At 37.0% G+C, this 13,522-nt stretch overlaps 1 protein-coding gene across 4 annotated transcripts in view; it reads left to right on the plus strand.

Annotated features, from left to right (window-relative positions):
- Positions 1-13,522, plus strand: part of LOC122529521 (cadherin-89D) — a 73,460-nt gene that overhangs the window by 11,308 nt on the left and 48,630 nt on the right. For 3 of the 4 annotated variants that reach the window (XM_043655726.1, XM_043655730.1, XM_043655729.1), the window contains exon 1: positions 9,214-9,684. The exons of the other annotated variant lie outside the window; for it this stretch is intronic. The gene's annotated coding sequence lies outside the window, so the exon portion shown is untranslated. Of the gene's footprint in view, positions 1-9,213; positions 9,685-13,522 lie in introns of those variants that run through there. 4 annotated transcript variants of the gene reach the window in all.

Raw genomic sequence — 13,522 nt, forward strand, 5'->3', positions numbered from 1 at the left:
TAATCTTTCTAGAAGGACTGCTTGCCAAAATCCAAATTAAGAATTTCTAAGTCTCAGCTGTTGTAAACTGAAGTTGCGTTAAATTCAGATAATTGTGATAATTTACAATCGCCCTCGAAAGTTTAGAAGCACGTTGCTATTTCGAAAGAAATAATGACTTCCTCAAGAAATATATTAAACTTAAAAAAATGTTAAATATTTTATTATATATTGTTTATATATTTAATTCTATACTTTTTATATATTTTATTATATACTTTATATATTTCATTATTATATAATTAAATATATAAAGTATATAAAGTATATAATAATGTATATATTTAATTCTATACTTTTTATATATTTTATTTTAAAATAATATATTAAATTAAAATATTTTGAAATATTATTATTTAATAAAGTAAATAATAAAATTACAAGACAGTAATAAGTTGAAATAAACAATTAAATTAAAATTAAATTAAAATTAAGAACTACTAAAATTTCCAAGAAATATCATTCGTATATCATTTCCACCACTTTGATAGTTCTGGTGTTAATAAAATTTCGCAGTCGAAAGTTAGAAATTGTCGTTCTTAACAAATTCACACCGTCTGCCGCCGTTTGAATGGATAAATCTGAAATCTAACTCACAGTCGAGTAGCACGCGTCATCTGACCGTGACTTAATCAAGACTTTAATTCACGACGCTTGCGGATTTAACGGAATAATTTTCCGTCATAATTTCGTTTGAAGAAGCGTCGGCGAGAATAGTGGCAATTTCCATGCACGGATTCGATCAAAATCGAAAAGGATCTCTCGTACGTGAGAGTAAACACACTTTGCGCCGCGTATCAAATGCAAAATGGTGGTCAGTGTATACTCGTCCCGTGGAGGACGCATGGTGAATTTAATGGCCTGGTAAAAGTGACCGCGAAACGGGAAGTTATCTCGGGCAGGGTGAGCTTGGATAAAAGTAATTACCGCCTGTGATGGCCGTTGGCCGTGTATAAGAACGTTAGATGCGCCATTGTTTTCATCGACCGTGTCTTTTCTTTTTTTCTTTTTTACAACGTGAAGAACTGTTACCGTTTACGCGTGCAATTTGTTTAGAAGAACGAACTTGGTCGAAAGTATGAAACGATAAATGGAAGGATAGAAATTTGTTCACGGAATGTTGAAAAGTAAGAATTTATGACTTTGGTCCTTTTAGTAACCAAGAGCCGATATATCGACTTTTTGTTCTAATTTAATAGCGGTTTTTGTTTTATTTTAACAGCTTAACCGTTTCTTGCACATTTGAGTATTTTAGATTTTCTTTTTACAAAATGTTTCTACATACGTTTCTACATTACGATTTTTACAAATTCTGTTTCTACGACGATGTTTCGTACTTTTAACTGTTGTGTAGAAAAACTGCAAGGTACTAAGAGGACCGAAAGTCTTGACAGTGCACGTTAAGGAAAAGTTAAATGTTTCAAATTGACGTGATTGTTGTATTCGAAAGTTATATATATTGTACATTCTGTGAAAGACACACTTTTGGCCATTGTAATGAAAAGGCAGGAGGAAAGTAGAATTTCTTTTGAAACTTTATAACAAAAGGAGTGTCGACAAATGCATGTTGTAACAAAGCATATTGTTCATACATTAATGCAGCTATATTGAAGAAAAACTAAATACGAAACGACTATCGAAAATTCACTTATTCATAACAGTACAGGAAAATTACGAATGTACTTGAAACGAGGTTTTCATATTAAATCGTTGGATTTCTCCTTGTTGTAAAAGAAAAACGCGTTTCGAACATTCTTAGTCGTACCATACATAAAGAACCTCTGACAGAACGTCGATCGTTTGAAGTTGAATTATTCGAATATAGCCTAATCGACGTTCTACTGTACTTATTCCATCACCATGGGTGACCTATGCCCTACGATGAAATTTCTAAACGACTTCGAATCGAACGCGCAGAACCTTTAGGTTGGTGTTGGCTATTCTTCGAAAGCGTAGAAAAAAAAATAGAAAAAGAAAAAATTACTTGCATGTCACTTGGCAGTTTCCAAAGTTCATCTTTGTGGCGCGACTCGAGCACGTGCGATTTACTTTTATTATCGCCATTTCATGAACGTGGTGTCCATTGTGCGGTCTCTGGAGAGTTTAAGGAAATTAATCCGATAGACAGGATTTGCTCTCAGAATTTTCTCCATTGATGCTGCGCGTCAGACATTGTACGTAATCTCTTTGTTCGCGGGGTAGCATTGTCAACTTGAATTGGATTCTTCAGACTCTGAAAAATTAATATTCGAGGTATCTTTAAATTGTACATTTATTTAATACATTGATATATTGGCTGTTTTTCTTCGCGAATTAACGTGCAATCCTGGAAAGGATTTAAGAAAGAAAATTAAGCGCATTTGCACGCGCGGAATTTACAAAATCCGGAGGGCAAGTTAAGAGGGAGACAAGTTGTTTTTCTTATACTGTTAACTACGATTATGCTAATCTAAGAACTTTCTACGGAGAAGGAATTAAAACTCCTGTAATAAAATGGTTTATGTTCCTGGGCGAGTTTAAAGTGTCAAGTTATTCGCCGTGTAAAAAGAACAGTTACAGGAAAGTAGGCAAACTAGGATTTACAAGAAAAATAGTCAAAGTATTTGTCATGTATCTAATGAGTATGGTAGATTTTTACTTGGGCTCCATTCTTCTTCTTCTTTTTTTTTATTATGAACTTAAAATAGTTCAGCTGGAACGAAAGTGGTACAGAAAAGTGTGATTTTTGAGTTATCACAAAAATGTTACAAAAATACTTGTTTGATCAATTATGAAAAGCTTATTTTTCTGTCTTTATAATTTGGCTCGTAGAAAGCAATTATGTCATTCGTCTTGATTTATGTAACTTATATTCGGTAAATGTGTTGTAATTCTGTAATATGAATTCTGACTATCATTGACTATCGTTGTGAACAAGTGCTCGTTAACCCTCATCCGTCAATTTGACACATATTTCTTATAAAATGTCATATTATTTCGCAGTATGTAAGTATAAATATAGGAATGAGACTATTTTTTCAAAATATTCTCAGTACACATGTATTTCGAAGAGTTTTGACAACAAAATATGCCGCCAGTGTTGCAAATGATATTCATTTTTAAAAAAACTCGAACTTCACTTATTATGCTCAATGCACCAGCTTTTTAAAGATACGTATAAGCATTTCTAATTAACATGATCTCTTATGTGTTTCGTATTATTTTTTAAATTAAATCTTGCGTTTTATATTTCAATAACTCTTCCTCGTGGACAACACGTCAAACATGTAATAACTAGACTGCAGATTTTTATGCAAATTCGTATTTTCGGAAATATAATTAAAAAAAAAAAAAAAAAGAAAAGTAGAGTCTCGGTGAGAAGCATTACACATTTTGCTTTACATATTTTGTACATTTTTTTATATTATATGCAATACTCCATAAATGCAAAATTTCAAAAAATTTTAGTAACAATATGTATAAAATTCAGCAAACGAAAAAGTATCTGGTATTCTTATCAAATATTCCGTTCAGATAACAGGCTGTGTGTAATAGAATATTTATAATTCGAACAACGGTGGTGCAAATGTGAGAAGCTTTACTTTGCCGTATTAATCAAACGATCTTTCACGCTGTTCAAAATCTGTTCCCCGCGTTTCTCGGCAGACAGATATCTTTTCAAATTGTGTCAGTTTCGTCGCGGCACGGAGCGACATTAGTTAACGCAGTCTGGCATTCTCGCACAAAATTCAGTCGCCTCTCCTTTATCGATTTGTTCCTCGTCGTGCGCTGCAGCAGGTGAGCCGAACCGTGGCCGTCGTCGTCGTCGGCTGGGGAATCTCCGTATTAAAAGCCGAAACACAGACGCGTCGTCATCGCCATCGTCGTCGTCGTCGTCGTCGTCGTCGGTGGTCGCATTATTCGACGCGAGGAACCGTAACGACGATGCAAAAGACTCTTGACCTCCTTCCGCCGCGGCAGTATCGTACTTCACGCTTTATGTTTCCACGTAATAATCGGCAGACACGAAAGGACAGATACTCCTAACGAGTCCTGTGCATTTCCCCGTGAGTAACACAGCCGCGGCGCTGTGTGCACGCGCGTGTCCCCCCACGCATACCTCGAGCAACACTCCTTTGACACCGCCGCAAACGCGGCGGTTGGGTTAGGCTAGGTTTCGGCTAGGACGCGGCCTACAATGGGAATTTTTCATTTTCGAAACAGGCCGGGGAGAGGCCGGGGTACAAACGACGCATCGATTGTGTTTCTTCAACCTGCGGAACACCGCCGAGGGACCAGATTTTTTCGCGAGGGTGTTTTTCTATTTGGCGGCTGCAGTGTTGTTGTTGCTTCACGCCTCGAATCGATTGAAATCATTCCCGCGGATGTACGATGTATAATGTACAAAATATATTTGCCTGGTATCTTGGAAAGATACATCTGCTTTTCTTTCTTTGTAAAAATTTTTTGTAAATGTTCTCCGCATCTTATAATGTTTGATTATACTTTTGTTCATATTAATGTAATTCCAATGACATGAATTGTTAGGTGTGTATAAAAAATGTCGACAATTCCTTGATAACATTTACATATCCTGTTCAATGTTGTTTTATGCAAGTGTTCAGATAGCTTTACGACGTGACAGAGATCTATGCTATTACTGTAGGTACAAACGAGTCATTACATACTAAACTGTCCAACCACAACCGACTCCTACTTATCCTGCATTTCTCAGCTGAGCCCACATCTTAATTACTATTGAAAATGAAAGTATCCCACTTTTTGCAATGCAATTTTCCATCAGAGTTAAGACAGATCGGGGTCTGTTTCGTGGAACCTGCGTTAAAACAAATATACGAATATAAATCTGATATAATAAATATAAATATAAATATACTTGATAAAAGTTAACGTTTATAAAACAATTATCCTTACTACAATTTCACAAGACTGGTTTTCAAATAAATCCCACGGATTTTGTTTTCTTCTCTCGGCAATAAAAATAATCTTAGAAACTGAATCTTATGGTAGTTCGTTCCATAAAAACTATCGACGCAATTATACAAGAAATTACGCGAAATCTCGTTGTTAAATCTCGTTACAATGAAGTGAATAGTAAAAATTCCAGCTTTCACGCAAGCTTGTTTAACCTATTAATTTTCCTCCTCTCGGTTTCTCAATCCTCGTCAGAATTTTTTCCCCCCTTCGGTCCTCCTCTTTTCGTTGTAGTTTTTCTCTGTGTCTCGTTTTCTTATGGCCGTTTCTAACCGTGTATTTGTTAACCTTGTATCGCGTCAAATACATTCATTTATCAGCACGTGCCTGCCGTTCCATTCCCATTATAATTTCATTGGCTGAAGGTTGTGAACGAAAGAAAAGACGCGGTTGTCTTTAGACGATATGGCGCCGATCGTGACTATACTACTCGTAGCGTGATTGTCCTTTGCCGTTCTTTGACTGTCGATCACGCGATCTCGCGAAACGTTTTGCGGACTGTTTCCAGGTCGGTGAGATCAAGTCCAAACTCCGTTTATACAGATTTCATTCGTTTGAACCAAATTTTAATCTCGTACCCGATTAAACGAACTCCTATTGGTTGTATTCGTTTGTGTGAGCCTGAACTTCTATTATACGAACGAGAAATCACTAGTAAAGGGAGAATCATGGACTTTTATTATATCAACTAAATAGAAATGTTTATTATATTGGTATTATTATCAACTAAGTGCATATTAATTTTATTATATAAATTATTATATTAATTATTATATAAATTAATTTTATTATATAAATAACTTAAGTTCTGAACTCTAAGTCTGAACTTAAGAATTACGCTGTTGAATTACTAACTTAAAGAAGATATTAATCAACGAGGAAAATAAAAATTTCAAATAAACATAATTGACGTATGTTTCATTCAAGATTCGTTCACAATTGGAAGGAAAATGGGGACGTTACGAAGCATTCGTTATCTTTAGGCAGAATATCTAATGCCACGTAAATGTCAATGGTGAAACTGCTTTGCATCAGTCGTGAAAAGCTTGCACCGGTGATGAATAAACTCCACGACAGTTCAGTGAAACCCGTCGTATTCAATTATGACTGTTCTAGACTGATCAGTCTACGATCAAGATCTTAATAAACTTTCTGAATAATCGTTATTCAAGCGTCGCAAGACATCATTAACGAAACGACTAATTGCGCGGCTAATTAATCGCTTCGAAACGAACTTCTCGACTGAGTAATCTCTTAAATCTCCGAGTAACAGAATTTAAGCTGTTAAACTTTCGAAAGAAAGAAATTTTTTGAGAAGCAGTATGGTGAAAAATTGGTTTCCTCGTGCAAGAGGGAATGTTCGAAATATGCTAACTCGAGTAATCGAAACACGAGGGGAATGCACGGGGATAAAAGATTATTACGACTTGTCGTATGAATGTTTTAGCGAAATTTGTCTGTGTTTATATTTCTCCCATAGCGTTTATATTTGTCCCATAAATCAAAATGGAACCAGCCCGAAGGAGATCTGCCCGCCTCGTGAAAATAGCCAATAAATTTTAAATATGAAGTCGTTTCCACATATTTGGTCCGCGGTGAAGATGAATGAATTTGGAATTGTGATTTATGACGGGATTTCTGGAATTAAAGATCTACGACACGAAATGAAATATCAACGGAATGGATATATTTTTTTAAATGTATATTACTGAATGGAATAGTCTTTGTCAGTAGATAATTATTATAATATTTTCAATAATAGTTGTTATCCACAATGAACGATGCTGATGAACATTTATGCTTAGTGATTACGTCATTTTTTTCTTTTTATTGAGCAATTTTAATTTCCATGAAGAAATTCTTTTGTAATACTCTTGATGTAATGATATAATGTTCATCTGTGTATTACATCTACATTGAGAATTTAGGATTAGTTAGTATTCAACAGAACTTGTTTAAAAATAGGTTTAAAAATTATTTGCTCAATTTGCTTAATTTTACAATGTTATAATAGATTGTCGAAAGAAGAAGTATAACTTTCTACATCAACCAACTCGTTAAATTCTCAATAAAAAAAAAAAGATCTCTTTTCGCAGTTTTCATAGGCGAACATAAGTTTTAACTATCAGATTAAACTTTCGACCGAAGAAGAAAAACATCTGTTTCAAATTAGTGTGAAACGATCGTGGATCGTGAGGGAACAAACGTTCCAAGAAATTGATCCTACGCTCTTACTTAATGATAATCAGTATTCTCGGTACGAGTTTAATAGAGCAACATCATTTTCCTTCAATTTTGCGGTCGGTAAATTGTTTTTACGTCGATTGCAGAAACACGCATTTTCTCTTTATTAACGTGGCTTTTCTTTCGGTTCTGAGTACTAGCGTCTCGGTTCGCCATGCCGCAAAAACAATCGTGCCCCCGCTGTTCTCCGTTTATTTGCATGATTCTGTCCGCGTTGCGTTCACTTTTCCTCGGTTAATTCGACCGATTACCTTGGAAGGTTCTTGTCGACGCTGGCGCACAGATTGCAATCGCGAGTATTGTTTTGTCGCGAATTCTTCCGGTTCGATGCCAGTTGCCTAGCTATAGTTGTCGAAACTCGATGCGGTAATCACATGGTTTATATTCTAATATGAACGCAAGAATGAATCGGTTAGGTCTTCCCTTTTGTCTCTCACGCTTGTAGATTTTACAATTTTTTGTAAAGATTGACGAGTGTACGACTCATTGATTTATTAAAAATTATGTGAAGCCATTTGAAAAAAAGGAAATGAAATTGAAATGTCCACTATCAAAAAATTGTTAATATCAGTTTATGTGCATCAAGCAAATTTAGACTGACGTAGTTTTCTTCTATCGTCAAGATATTCAAGTGGGTCTGCTTTGAGTAATTTAGCCTGTATTAAGCAATCATGTAACTGGTGATAAAACTGACGAGAGAGTGGTACATTCGAGAAGAATGCGCCGGAAACATCGGATAGTATCAACCGTAGGGACCTTGGCCCTGGAAGTCTGAGGAATCTTATTTGTTGCACAGAACTGTATGTATACCGGCGAACTGGGAAAATTCCCCTCACGTATCGCTGCGAGCCTGTACGCGTGTCCTTGCGACAGCTTCGGGAGATTTTTGATTCTCTAATAACGGAAACTTCGACTGAAACGAACGTACGTTCCTACTTTCAGCGAAAGAAAGTGAAGAATGAAAGATTCTGTCGGAGCGAAGTTTGAGACGAACGTGTGCGGCATAGTAAGTGGATGGAAAACGATCGCGTGAAAGGAAGCAGCGATATTTTTGTTCGAGTCTATCATCGTAATAATAATTCCAAGCAGCTGAGAGGAACACTTTTATTAGGAACGTTTCAAGTTTTGGGAAGCTGTAACGATGTAAGAGAAATAACGTGATTGTTATTGCGATCGGTATTGAACAAAAATTCGATTCCTTTTGTTTGAAATAAGCCTTTCAGCCTGTAAATGAAAAGTACGAACGTGGTGTTATAGTTTTACTTGAAAGTTGACAATCAATAAGGAACTGCATTTGTACGTTATGTTAAATGTGGCTTTCGCCTTTTATCTGATTTCACGAGTAAGTGGAATATTTTATGGTAAAGATATTTCAGTGAAACATTTTACGCTGTTGTCACGTTTGCACGTGTTCAATAGCGATGATTGTTTTTAATCCTTTCGCCCTTAAAGTTGCCACCTATGAAGATTCGGCTACAGTCTATGTAAATAAATAGCGTGCCCGAAACAATATATTTATATCGAACTCTGTATATTTTACAAATTTCTTCTCTTTAGTTTTATTAACTTATTGATAATAAGTTAATAAATAAGTTCGCGAAGCTGGCACCTTTAAAAATTAACATTGGAACTATTGAAATTTATTTAATCAGAAAATTTGCAAATCCTTCATCTTCTAACAACACTAAACACAAACTCAAATCCAAAAAGCTTCGATCTTCAAATTAACTTTAAACTCCAACGAGTATCATTCCAACAGCGTATTTAATCCTTCGAAACTTCTACTTTCCGTTATTTTCCAGTATTTTTTCATAATCTGTTGGTTCATCGCTCGAGAAAAACTCGGGCTATTTTCCATTCGGCCGATGCGATGGTCAGCGGCCGTTGAAAGCGAAAGGACGAGCGTAGTTCTAGCGCGTAAAAGGGGGGTGAATGTTGGATATACCAACGGCGGTTAGGCGCGCGTACCATTTGCCCGTTCCTTGGCCGGGGCGACGTGGATGAAGTCGAGGGAACGCGAGCAAACAGGGCACAAGCGATCTGCTCACGCGTATCTCGAGCCGTAGATACGATAAAGTTGAAAGTCGTGCTCGTGGGGAACCTCGTGGACCGAAAGTGGTGGACGCACGGCCGCCGCCGGTACGACCGCGGCCAATGCCAGTCACCAGTGAAACGTGAAACGCGAAACTGGGCGAAAGTTTCGTCCTGAAATCGGTTGGACAAGGAGGGAGGCCGCGATTTGTCGTGAATTTCGTGCCGATTCTTTATTAGAGCTTGTCCGGACCGTCCGGACAGCTCATTCGGATAACGAGTGTCGCGTGCTGTCCTCGCGCCTCTTGTGTCCGCGTTGCTCGTTTGGTTTCTGGCGGTTTGTCGTTGTACTTGGAGATCGTGGAACAGGAAGCGAGCATTGTGATCGATAAAACGGTTGGTACCGAATCTTCGTCGAGGTTGTTTGGTTGCGTCGGATATTATCAAACGGGGTAGAGAGGCGTGCGAGAATCCGAAAATCGTCGGGAACTCGATAATGTTCGAGATTCCAGACAGAGTCGGATTTCCCGAGAATTCTGAAATTACGAAAGATAGAACATATCTGGGTAGAAATAACATCCAAATGTGCGATACTTGGGTGTATATATTTTATTTCAAAATTTTCCGATTAACTCGACTCTTTCGGGAATCTGATCTGAACTCGATGAAAAATACACGACACGATCCGATATTTTTCGATTCTCGCACGCTAAATTGTTAAATAATGGTAAGTGTATAGAGGTGTCGAAAGGTGGAACTATGTTTATGTGACTCTATTGGGAAATATGCAATGGGGATTTTCTAAATTCTCTTTAAATTGAACAATCATACACTATTGTAAGATTCAAAATTGATCGGAATTGAATACTGAAAAGGAATTTTGACCAAAGTCGTATACTAAAGTGTTGCATCGTTACATATAATTATCAATAGAGAGCAATTTGATTACAATTAGGTATATTTTATTTTAGGATAGAAAAATTTACTGCAACCTGTGAGAATATCATGTGATTGAGCATCTAATTTTGACAGAGTTCCAAGTCATTGGATCTCAATAGTTGAATTACTTAGTCCAAGGGACAGGATATGTGTACGCTTAATAACTGAAGACTAGGTTCGTGTCTCTTCCAGTAATGTTTGATTAAACGATATCGATTAGGAAGTTAGGCAATCTGGCGATGGTAACTATAGTTGCAACAGGATTGAGGTTGTGCATTTTGAAATTCCGGAAATATGAAACGAGATTGTGAAGGATCGAGCAGGAGAAATCGTAGGTCTTTTGCTCTTACATTTCATGTTTTGCAAACGGGATTTTTTCTTTTTTTTTTTTGAAATTTGCAAAGATACTTTTACATAAATTTAAAATCAAATTCGCACGAGAGAAGAAAAACGTCGATCTCTGTTATATTTCGATAAGATTATTTCCACGCTTTGAGAAACAGAATTAGAGTAGAAAATGATGCCAGGGAAAATGAACCACTGTCGTTTCCATATATTTTCTACGTTGTCACAGCGAATGAAAAGTTTCGAATGATTCATTGGAGGGGAACTTCAATCGAGCAATTGCTCAGGAATTCACTCGTACCAACTCTAACGTAAATACATGTAATTCAAATAACTAATTAGGAAATAAGCGGGGCGGATAGAATTATGAAACGATGAAAGTCGGTTTCCATGGCATTTCAAATACGCACGATTCACGGTAGATAGTCAATAGATGATTTTTTTTTCCAAAAAGTAACAAATCTTGCGAGAGTTACTTTTGGAAGATTCTCATGTCACTCGCTTGCGAAAGAAATTACACAATTTGAAAGAAGTATGTTTTTCGGCAGAAGTGAGAAATTGTTTTCAAGCAGACGTTAGACATTATTTAGTTAATTAAATAAAAAGAAAAAGACGCAGTTTCAAATAATAAATATTTCTCCTTGACACTAACATTGCAGATCATTTGTTGCTAACTGTCCTTAGTAGCAAGCTACCTCTTGAGTGAAATATTTCTACGTTATTTGTACGTGGTTTGTTAGCAATTATCACCTGATAGCGAGGACAAATTCTCACAATGATAACGAAGACAAAATTCACGTAATGAAACGCGTTTGTAGAATATTACACGAATCATATCGCTGTTCTCTGTCGACAAAATTATAAAGATATTTTCACAATTGATCGAGGGATGTTCTCGCAATGATAATTCGAAACTCGCGTTTCTCGGACTGTTACAAAGCCTCGATTAATAATTAATAAATTGTTACCCATCCTCCATCGGCTTAAACATCTTAAATATAATAAATGCCTGAATAACAGATTTTTATTCGCGTGGACGTGGTCCGGTTCTGGATGATAACGCGCAAGGTGCGTGCTCGCGCCATCAAGGCAGCAGATACCGTTCACTCGCGCAACGTGAGACACGTAATTGAGCGAAAGTTTCGCCGCTCGGTTGTGGCGTATGTGCGCGGAACGGAAGTATCGTTACGCCGTTTACGAGCTTCTTATTAAAGCGCTTCCTTCGTCGCGTCGCGTCGTGGTTTCGCCTGGATCCTCGACGATCTTGCGACGTCGCGTCGGGTCACTGGAAACCGCAGGTTTCATTTGCATATTGCTTGACTAGCTCCGTGGACTGAACGTCGGACATTTGCATCTGATCGAGAATTGATCGGTTTCACGGATCTTTCCGTCGTTCCGATGTCAAGTAGCGCGAGGAAAATATAGTCGAGCGAATTTTTGACTAACGGTCTTTCGACAGATTGATCGCGACAGTTGTCGTTAATGACCGATTATTTCTATTCCTACAAATAATTTAGAGCGACCAAAGTGGAATGAATATCGTTGACAAGCGAAATTTGAAGTAATATAAATAAAACATTCGCATTACACTTTTGCTATAAAAATTAAATTACATTTCTTATAAATTATAATTTATAATTCCTACGAATAATTTAGAGCGACTATAGTAGAATGAATATCGTCGACAAGCAAAATTTAAAAAGAAAAAAACTGTGTTTTACACTTTTACTACAAAAATTAAATATTTTGTCCCAAGTATACAAATTTCGTGTGGTAGTCGACGCAAGCGATAAACGACATATAGTTCATCATACATAAATTCGTATATAGATCGTTATGATCCGAAATAAAAGTAAAAATATCACCATAGACAAATAACTATAATATAATCGTGGTAATCTCTGTAATTCTCGAAAACACCATTGACAATTTCTTCGATAAATTACAAAGGCTCTGATAATATGAATTTACAAAACTACTTTAAAATACAAGTAATGGAAGAACTATATCGATACTGAAAATCGTCAAAATTTAAATGCTTGAAATGGCGATCGCAGTCGTCCGACTTGGAAAAAGGGGAAACGAAACTCCTATTGTTCGGATGGTATAAAGCACGCGAATCAATCGGAGTAGGATAAACGTCATCCTCCTCCGGAATTATACTAAAACTCTTATCTTTTCCATCCTGGAACAAACAGCGCCCCGGCAAGGGATAATAATCCGGAGAATTCGGTTAAAACAGTGTATCCGATTGCCCGACCATCTCCACGATCGCTCTAATCGGATCGTCCTCTCGCGAGAAAGCGGTGCGCCGCGCCGCCCCGCGTCCTTACACTTAGAACGCCTGGAAATATTTATAACGGCTTTCATCCGTTTGCTACTTTAAAGTAGGTTCGCTGTTTCACCTGTACCCGAGTTTAACTCTCGTGCCTTCTTCGCCCAGCGTTCGGTCTCGCATCAACGTTTCGCTCCTCCACCTGATTCCTAGACTCTGCGTTTCATCAAGGTCAAACGCCGTGATGCATAAGCATTTGCATAGCTACGCGGTTGAGGTAAGGTAATACGCGGGTTAATTTATGGGTGTACCGTTTCTTCAGCATAGTAAATGCTCTCGAGTCGTTCTCAGGTTGGAAAGTAGAAGAAACGTGATAATCTAATCGTTGCGTTTACTGGAGAATTTTATTTCCTCTGTACGTATATTCTACGTTTGTGTTATTTTATCGCGTACGCAGTTATTTCCTTCAGCATTCTACGTTATTCGCGTGACGAAGAAATAAGGTTCACTTGCAAGAAGGTAGATAGAAAATAACAATAGTGAAAAACAGTCGATTTAATAAATACAGTCGGTAGAAGTAAAAACTTCAAAATGACTTTTTCTTCACGGTGTTGTAAGAGTTCAGTGTCCAAAAAATCAAAAACCCGAATATCTATGAGAGTATAATAATATATT

The sequence above is a fragment of the Frieseomelitta varia genome, unplaced genomic scaffold (assembly GCF_011392965.1).
Source record: "Frieseomelitta varia isolate USP_RPSP 00005682 unplaced genomic scaffold, Fvar_1.2 scaffold_291, whole genome shotgun sequence".
In the NCBI taxonomy this organism is placed as follows: Eukaryota; Metazoa; Arthropoda; class Insecta; order Hymenoptera; family Apidae; genus Frieseomelitta; species Frieseomelitta varia.